The sequence below is a fragment of the Genypterus blacodes genome, unplaced genomic scaffold (genome assembly GCF_046128005.1).
Source record: "Genypterus blacodes isolate CSIRO-AG114 ecotype Tasmania unplaced genomic scaffold, CSIRO-AGI_Gbla_v1 ptg000133l_1, whole genome shotgun sequence".
NCBI lineage: Eukaryota > Metazoa > Chordata > Actinopteri > Ophidiiformes > Ophidiidae > Genypterus > Genypterus blacodes.
In genome coordinates, this window is record NW_027466935.1 from 6,346,498 (window position 1) to 6,356,179 (window position 9,682).

General features: G+C 39.7%; 1 non-coding gene across 1 annotated transcript; it reads right to left on the reverse strand.

The window, feature by feature from the left end:
• Positions 1–1,836: 1,836 nt before the first annotated feature.
• On the reverse strand, positions 1,837–1,909 carry trnaf-gaa (transfer RNA phenylalanine (anticodon GAA)). Its single transcript has one exon. It is a non-coding gene; the product is annotated as a tRNA-Phe (tRNA).
• Positions 1,910–9,682: the final 7,773 nt, after the last annotated feature.

Below are 9,682 nucleotides of genomic sequence, written 5' to 3' on the forward strand. Positions count from 1 at the left end.
GACCAAAAATGTTATTTGCCCCAAACTTACAGTAAATACTTCTGGTGACCTGTAGATGCTGTCTTTTTAACTTCTAGAGCCCTAAATCTGAAATTCGCCGAGATATGGGCTTCTTAGAAAAACAAACGATTTGGTCCTTGTATACACTGTCGTTTTGGGACATTGGACCAAAAATTTAATTTGCCCCAAATTTACAGGGAGTAATCCTGGTCTCCTGTAGATGCTGTCTTTTAAAATTTTAGAGCTCTAAATCTGAAATTCGCCGAGATATGGGCTTTTCAGAAAATCAAACCATTTGGTCCATGTATACACTGTCGTTTTGAGACATTGGACCAAAAATTTAATTTGCCCCAAATTTACAGGGAATAATCCTGGTGTCCTGCAGATGTTGTCTTTCTAAATTTTAGAGCTCTGAATCTGAAATTCTCCGAGATATGGGGTTTTTAGAAAATGAAACGATTGGGTCCATGTATACACTGTCGTTTTGGGACACTGGACAAAAAATTTAATTTTCCCTAAATTTACAGAGAATAATCCTGGTCTCCTGTAGATGCTGTCTTTTCACATTTTAGAGCTCTAAATCCGAATTTCGCCGAGATATGGGCTTCTTAGAAAATCAAACGATTTGGTCCATGTATACACTGTCGTTTTGGGACATTCGACCAAAAATTTAATTTTCCCTAAATTTACAGGGAATAATGCTGGTGTCCTGCAGATGTTGTCTTTTTAAATTTTAGAGCTCTAAATCTGAAATTCGCCGAGATATGGGCTTCTTAGAAAATCAAACGATTTGGTCCATGTATACACTGTCGTTTTGGGACAGTGGACCAAAAAATAAATTTACAGAGAATAATCCTGGTGTCCTGCAGATGTTGTCTTTTAAAATTTTACAGCTCTAAATCTGAAATTCTCCGAGATATGGGCTTCTTAGAAAATCAAACAATTTGGTCCATGTATACACTGTCGTTTTGAGACATTGGACCAAAAATGTTATTTGCCCCAAATTTACAGGGAATAATCCTGGTGTCCTGCAGATGTTGTCTTTTTAAATTTTAGAGCTCTGAATCTGAAATTCTCCGAGATATGGGCTTTTCAGAAAATCAAACGATTGGGTCCATGTATACACTGTCGTTTTGGGACACTGGACCAAAAATTAAATTTTCCCTAAATTTAGAGAGAAAAATCCTGGTCTCCTGTAGATGCTGTCTTTTAAAATTTTAGAGCTCTAAATCTGAAATTCGCCGAGATATGGGCTTTTCAGAAAATCAAACCATTTGGTCCATGTATACACTGTCGTTTTGGGATATTGGACCAAAAATTTAATTTGCCCCAAATTTACAGGGAGTAATCCTGGTGTCCTGTAGATGCTGTCTTTTTAAATTTTAGAGCTCTTAATCCGAAATTCGCCGAGATATGGGCTTTTTAGAAAATCAAACAATTTGGTCCATGTATACACTGTCGTTTGGGTCCATGTATACACTGTCGTTTTGGGACACTGGACCAAAAATTTAATTTCCCCTAAATTTACAGGGAATAATCCTGGTGTCCTGCAGATGCTGTCTTTTTAAATTTTAGAGCTCTAAATCTGCAATTCGCCGAGATATGGGCTTTTTAGAAAATCAAATGATTTGGTACATGTATACACTGTCGTTTTGGGACATCGGACCAAAAATTAAATTTGCCTCACATTTACAGGGAATAATCCTGGTGTCTTGGAGATGCTGTCTTTTTACATTTTAGAGCTCTAAATCTGAAATTTGCCGAGATATGGGCTTTTTAGAAAACAAATAACTTGGTGCATGGTTCTGGCGATATCTTTTTGACAGTTATGACATCTGCCAAAACCCGGGATTGAACCAGGGGCCTTTAGATCTTCAGTCTAACGCTCTCCCAAGTGAGCAATTTCGGCTGCTATGTATCCATTTCCTACACTGATATTAGCTTAGCAGATCTGGGATTTTCACCAAAATGAACGATTCTGTCCATGGTTACGCTGTCGTTTTGGAAAATTGGACCAATATTGAAATTTGCCCGAAACTTACAGCAAATGTTCCACATGTCCTGTGGGTGCTGTGTTTGAAAATTTTAGAGTTCTAGCTCTTAAATTCACCAAGTTATGGGCTTTTTAAAAATCAAACGATTTGGGCCATGGTTACACTGTGGTTTTGGAAAATTGCACCACAAATTTAATTTACCCCAAACTTACAACAATGGATCCCAGTGCCATATAGATGCTTTGTTTGAAATTACTAGTGCTCTAGCTCTGTAATTTACCAACATATGGGCTTTTCACAAAAATTTGGTCGATGGTTACACTGTTTTTTTTGGAGAATTTGACAAAACATCTAATTTGCCCCAAACTTAGCTATTGATCATCCTACTGCAATCTAGATGCTGTGTTTGAAATGCAAGAGCTGTATCACTTTCCTTGGCCAAGATATGGGCTTCCCCCTTACCGAATGTGTTGCAATGCAGGTCTGGATTCTCAAACAAATTTAGAAGATTACGTGACCTACTTTCAACTTTTATCCTTTGTCCTTAAAATGTTTTGATGAGTTTAGATTCCCAGTCTCACTGATCCTAAAGAGCAGAGAAGGAGATGATACCTGTGGCAGTGTGGCTGACTGGTTCTCTCATCTGTTCTGTTCTGAGGTTTCAAGAAAAGAGCTTTTCATCTGCAAGGAAACAGAGGCAGTAGTACTTGTGGCAGTGAGGGTGGGATGAATCACTAGATTATGCGCTGGTGGGGGCTGTGAAAATGAGAAGAGAGGCTCCAGCCAACACACACCCAGCCACCTTCGGATCATCCTTTTAATAACCTGTAATATTGTGGCAGGAGATTTATGCCAGGCTGAATCTGATTGATGGGCTCACCGACATTCCAAGTGCAAGGTAGATTGACCAAACAACCAAACATACAAATTAAATTAAATTAAAAAAGGAGGGGTTACCCTCTGGACCGCAGGAGGAAAGTGAATAACCTTTCGTCAAGATGATACCATTTTCCAAGTGCAATTTATAGTCTATTGACTGGGGAAACTGTCTTTTCAGAAATGCGGAAATTGTCTTACATTACAGATGAGATATTTTGCTTGACACCGGATTTGGGGGCCGAGGCGAGAGCAAATATCACATTAGCTGTCCAGGGAGCTCCACTGATGATATCAAACTTTGTTTCTGCTCTGGACAAACATAACCACATATCATTCCATCTACCAAACACAACCTTATCCAGCTGATCACACACACAGTCTCTCTCGCTCTCTCTTTCTCTCTCTCCCGCCCTCTCTCTCTTACACACATACATACACACACACCAACAACTCAGTCAGACAATCCATCTGATTAGAAGGAGAAATCATGCCTTTTGTGAGGGCCATTGAGAGTTTACGCTCAAGTGGCATTTCTCATTACCTCTCAGACTGGGATGTTTTGACAGAGGGGGGACGGGGGGTGGGGGCACGGTGGGTGGGGGTGGGGGGGCGGAGGGGCATCCTCAACTTGCCACTCAAGTCTATCAGTGTCAGAAAAAGGGCTCATGCACAGACCCATATATTTGGATTGAATAGTCACAGTCGTTATAGCGAATGTTATTGACCTTTTAAGATAGCACTTTAATAGCTTTTCTCTACCTTCTCTGTCTGTCTGCATGTGAAACATGAAGGGCTGATGTGCTTATGAAGTCTCCCTGAGGGTTTGCCTGGAATTGGAATCAAATACTTTTGATCCCCTCTTCCTTGTAGGTAATGCCGTGGGCTTTGTAGCAGAGAAAGGAGAAATTAAACGTAAAGCACACAATGAGAATGAGGAGCAGGTGATTGGGATTACAAGACAGGATTTATTTTCCAGTTGCCTGCCAAGCTAGACAAAGCCTGAGTGCAGGACTGAGACCAGCTGGGATTTTAAAATGCCAAAGGATTTTTTAACTCTGTGGTAAGGATGATTGTTTTGACGATTTTAGACCATGAATGTCTCCATGGTCTGACTTTACAGAAGGAATTGTATTTGGATACACACTCAATTTACATATATAAAAAATGACTAAACCCAGAAAAGGCAATTAATCATTTTTGTAAGACGACATGTAAAAGCCATAACTCCAAATGGAATCGTAAATGCTACGAGTAACAGACCAAGAATGGTTGTTAATGGATTTACTGGGTACCTGTGGACTCTCCTCACGCTACCATTACAAAGCATGACACAGATAATTGGTGAATCATAGAATCCAAATAATTCTGTCCATGTATATGTATATTTCTTACTTGCATTGTGTCATAGTCCAGACAAAAACTGAAGTGTGCATGTAAACATAAACTTAGGTTACCGTCCCTCCCCCTTTATTCACAATGGCTGATAACACAGAGGAGTGAGTGCATAAAGGTTTATGGAAGTTTTTTGGGGATTTCTCAAAATAAACAGAACATAAATAACTGTTCTTTGCACAATATGCAGCAACAGGAGTCAATTTTTGGGATTTCTAATTCTGAAAGAAAAGTTAGAAAATCAAAAACCTCAGGCCTGTTTCATCATATTTTGTCAACAAAACACATCAGAATATTTTGTGCTATTTTTCCAATCCAATATCCATCACGACCATATTTTAAATCTGCGCTATTTTCAAATATATTCTTTAAAAGTGAATTTACTGTAGGTGTGCATAATAAAACAGTGTGTCCAATAATTTATCACAGTCATGAATGTTGATGAATGTGTCCACAGAGTGTGATAGCCCAAACACAACCACTCTGATGACGGCATATAAAGACTCTGTTATGCTGGAGAGAGATGATGTGATGTTTGTTATTCCCTGAGGATACGGTGAATAAATAACGTTTTACATGACTTCTCAATCCGGTTATGACCTTTTTACACCATATGGAAATATAAGCTGCAACATGCGTGTTTTCAGAAAGATTCATATTTATTATTGCACCTTTACTTGACTGATTTGTTTTTAAATCATGTTACTATTGTGAGCATTGTTATTTTCATGTATGGTTCATGTAGCGAAGTATGTAGAAGTAATAAATAGTGTGTGTAACCCAAAAACTCTTTTTAACTTATTTGTGATCTATAAGCATTGTGTTTTAGTAACTATTAATAAAGCCATAGAGTTTAGTTTACCTTATGATAAACTGCCAACAATATTTCAAATGATTTTCTTTCATTCTTTCCCGGTGTTACTGGGGGTGCGCACTGTGCAATGTGTACGTGTGTGTGTTTATTACAGGGGTGTGAGGTTAATATCCTGCTCTGTCTGGAGCTATTTATCATCTCCGTACTCAGTACTACAATATGTGATGGAGGATGTATTGACAGCAGCCATTTGTAGATCACCACAAAGCACCGGGTCACAATAAGCTCCTTTCTGACTTTATATAAGAAGAAGATAATTTGATCTAACTTTTCTAAACTTGTAACCTTTTGTCACAGGTGTTCTTCTTGTGTGTCTTATTGTTATTTTTTTTTGTAGTCTGTGGCGGTACCTGCTCTGCCACACACAGCCCGTCCTGTTATTCACTGTCTGCAGCCATCAGCTTTTTCCAATCTCACCATCAGGGTGAGTCACGGATCTTTGTACAAGTGTCTTCAGTAATTGAATTTTCTGCAGAAAGAGCCTGCAAATTTCATTTTCACTCCGAGCGGGTGTGTGAGCGCGTGTACGGATGTGGGTGCATGGGGTGTGAGTGCTTGTGCGGAGTATGTGTGTGTGCTTGCATGTGTGTACGAGTGTATGTTTCTGAAAGTGTTGTGAGTGATGGACATCTCCTCCTTCCTAACTTATCTATCTATTCTCTGCTCCATTTCCTTCCCCACACACATCCCACTCCATTTTGACTCTGCACCAACACACTGTCCCTCTTCATCCCATCCCACCTTTCTTGCTTTCAATACTTCTGTCTGTCCCCGGGACCTAATACTCTATCTGCCTCTCATCTCTCCATACCTCTCTACACACACACACACACATCTACCGGTCCTCCATGTTGCCTCCTCTCTGACTGCAGGTAATCTTTGGCAGCATAACAAACTGTGTGCGTGTGTCTGTGAGTGTGTGTGTGTGTGTGTGTGTGTGTGTGGAGGGAGGGGGGGTCATGGTGGCAATTTTCTCCTAAATACCTTCCACAAATAATGGTTTTCAGAATGAGCATTAACAGGGTTGATTACACGAAATGGCCCTTTTAATTTACAGCAGGATTCTATTGATCACAGGAGCGCAGATTAAAGTGTTCAATGAAGCCAGTGATGGGGTATTAACCAGCTCAAGCCCCCTTGGGGCCTGAGGGGATCGGGAGGCTGACCAGGGCTCTGCCTGTGTACAGTTATTCCCCTGTAATGAAGTGCCTCTATGCAGCGGCATGGAGCAAAGGCAGGAAAAATAGATTGAAGATGATGAGCTCTTCAAAGTCATTTCTTGCTCTCTCATCCCCCCTCATGCCTGGTGTCGCCTGTACCACCACTCCTTTCCCCTAAAATGCCTTGGATTTACTCTGCTGGCTGGACCAATGCAATTTTTATGACCTTATTGCTTTTTTACCATGGTAATAGTTTTGAATCAATTTATCAATCTGCAGGAACCATCAGACATGTTGCCCTCAAAGATCAAGTCTGGGTCATTCCATCATTGCACTCAGGTGCACTGAGATGGAAAGGCAGTGTGGAAAAATGTGCTTTTCCCTACATAGCCCATCACAGCCTCCGTCCATATGAGAATACTCCTCAAACAGCTTAGCAAACATGCTCCTACCAGTTTAACCCCTCATCCAAAACCCCCACAATCATGCTGTCTTTAAAATCAGAGGAGGTGAAGGAGCGCAGGGATTTCTTATTATCTATAGCATCACAATGGAGACTTGGAGGGAGAAATAGAGAGACAGAGATGGGAATGCACAACCGGAATAGAAAAAACGCTCCAATCTCACAACCGTGTGTGTGTGTGTGTGTGTGTGTGTGTGTGTGTGTGTGTGTGTGTGTGTGTGTGTGTGCGTGCGTGCGCTAAAGGGTAGTCCCTGTAATTCCACTGTAATAATGAATTCTCCTCATTATACCAAATAATATTGGTTTAACTAAATTCACATAAATCTAGAGCAACGGTCATCCCAGTGTGCTTTACATTTCCTAGATTGATCTAATGTTTAACTCATTTTCAAATCAATAACAAATTGAAAAGGACAATTTATTCTTGGCATTAATACGTTTAACTGAGCGTTACTGCTGCACTGTCCTTTGTTTGGCTTCAGCAAATGTCAATTAATGTTCCATATCCTCAGTGAGATCGGGCCTGAGAGCTTTCATTCAATTAGGCTGAATTATCTGAGGCACTGTCTACTGTACACCACATAAAGCTAACTCAGTAATGTGATAATGACAACACAGCTCTGTTTCACTGCTCAGCCACAAGTGCTCCCTCGAGATGCCAAATGTGAAATATTAAATGATCATTAATTTTAATTCAGTGATCTTATTTGAACCAATAATCATTGAGATGGATCTAATTGTTGAGGCAGATTCCCTTGACTTGAGATTGGAGCAGATCAAAGCGGTTTGTGTTTTGTCTTTGTAGGTGTGTCTCTGTGCAGCCTCTCATGTGCAAATCTGTGTTTGTGTTCTAGATCATTTCTCAGAAGCTGTGGGAGACTGTTCGCCACACAGGCTGAACAGAGACTCCATACAGACTCTCTATATTTAGTGTCCTGTGAAAGCCATCTGCCCTCCACTGTCTCGCTGGCCTTTTTCCTTCTGCACAAAGGGGCCATAAGCCTGTGGAGCCCCAGCACATATCTCAGCCTAATGAGCCTCTTTAAGGCAGTTTGAATTTCTAATGAATAACACTATACAGGAAAATAAACACATTGCTATTGATCATGACTTAAAGGTTCAAACTAATTTAATAAGTAGGTTCTAGCTTTGGCTGCAGTCAGCTTTGCCTGCTCCCCCCTAACGCAGGGTGCTGCTGTTACTGTTGCAGCGATGCAATGGGCTGAGAACTCACCAAAGCCCACAGCTAGAGGAACAGGGTCCATGTGGGAATATAGCCCACTGGAAATATTCCAGACAAAATACGCCCACTGGATGGAATCTCCTAAAGAAAAATACGGTGTGACATACAATAAAGAAGACATAAGTGAAGTACACGGCTGCTTTAGGGCTGGGAAGCCACCAGCAGATTCCCAGATGAACACATTTATGCAGCTCTTAGTGACATGGCTCATAAATCACAGCTAGAAAAATTACACATGGTCAAAAACAACTGATATAAAAAAAACAACAACCCAGATTTCAGTTAGTTTCTCTAAAACGTTAGATGTAAATATACACAATTTACAGTAAACACATAAAATGACGAGATGATTATCAAGAGCGAAAGCTAGAACAACAACCACAACAACAAATAATCGTACTTACTATTTGCACTGAAATTGTTTTGTTGTTTTTAAAGTTTAAAGTTTTTTAAATTTCAAATTCAATTAATGAATGAATGAATAAAAAAACAAACAAATGTTTTTAGAAATCAAGTCATAAATGTAGCTTTATGGTGTTACTGCAGACGTTCTAATACTGTTCAAAGCTTTTCAGCATCTGCATTCAGTTACTGTTACAGTTTTTCAGCTCCTTCTTTCAATGATTCTGATTGCAGTTGGTCTGTGTTTTGCACAATTGTATATAAATTGATCATGAAATTGTAAAAAATAATAGGAAGTGGTTAAATGTTTAAATACATTGTCTCCGTTGCATGTCTCTCTGTGTAATTTGTAGTTTATGTTGCGTATGGTAGCATCAGTATTTATAATATTCACTCTTTTATGGCACCACAATTATTATGGCACCTAACAGCAGCCTAAGCCAAAGTTGGAACTGTGTTGAGATTCAAAACAGCAACAATGAGCTCAGAGGAAATGTGTCCTATAGTTATATATTTAGTTATATACAAAATATAGTTATAGATAAGTGAATTGGGAATCCGACTGGTTGAATCAAAACTACAGGCAATAGGTTTCTGTGTTAAAAATCATCTGGTTTATAAAAGGTACAAAAGGTACAAGACTGTATAATCAAAATGTGAGAATAAACATCAACAATGACCCCCAAGGAACAAACATCCAATCACAAAGCTTGAAATTCAGTCGCATGGACTGATTTAGAGTGTAAATCATTTAACTTAACTTCAGGATCAACTTTGAATCAATCCAGCAGCTATGATGTGTTTTGATTGCAAATGCAACAACAAAGCCGTGTACACTCTGATTTATGGCTGTGATCAGTGACATTTCCATAACAATGGCTTCTAAGGCTCATGGGTAACTCTAGAATTTACGGTCATTCTCATAGTAATGTGGCAGGGAAATGTGATTGCTCAGACACTGATGTTCATAACTCAACCATATAATTTGAGTAAATTATCCTTGAGGTTTCTGTGTATGTATGTACAGCTAGAACACTAAAACCACCAGCCTTATTTTGTGTAGGTCCCCCTTGTGCCACCAAAGCAGTTTAGGCATGGAGTCTGTAAGATCTCTGAAGGTGTCCTGTGGGATCAGGAACCAAGATGTTAGCAGCAGATCCTTTAGGTTCTGTAAGTTGCGAGATGTGGCCTCACTGGATCGGTCAACAGAACGCCCCATAGACTTTCGATTTGATTGGACAATTTGGAGGCCAAGTCAACACCTTGAACTCTCAA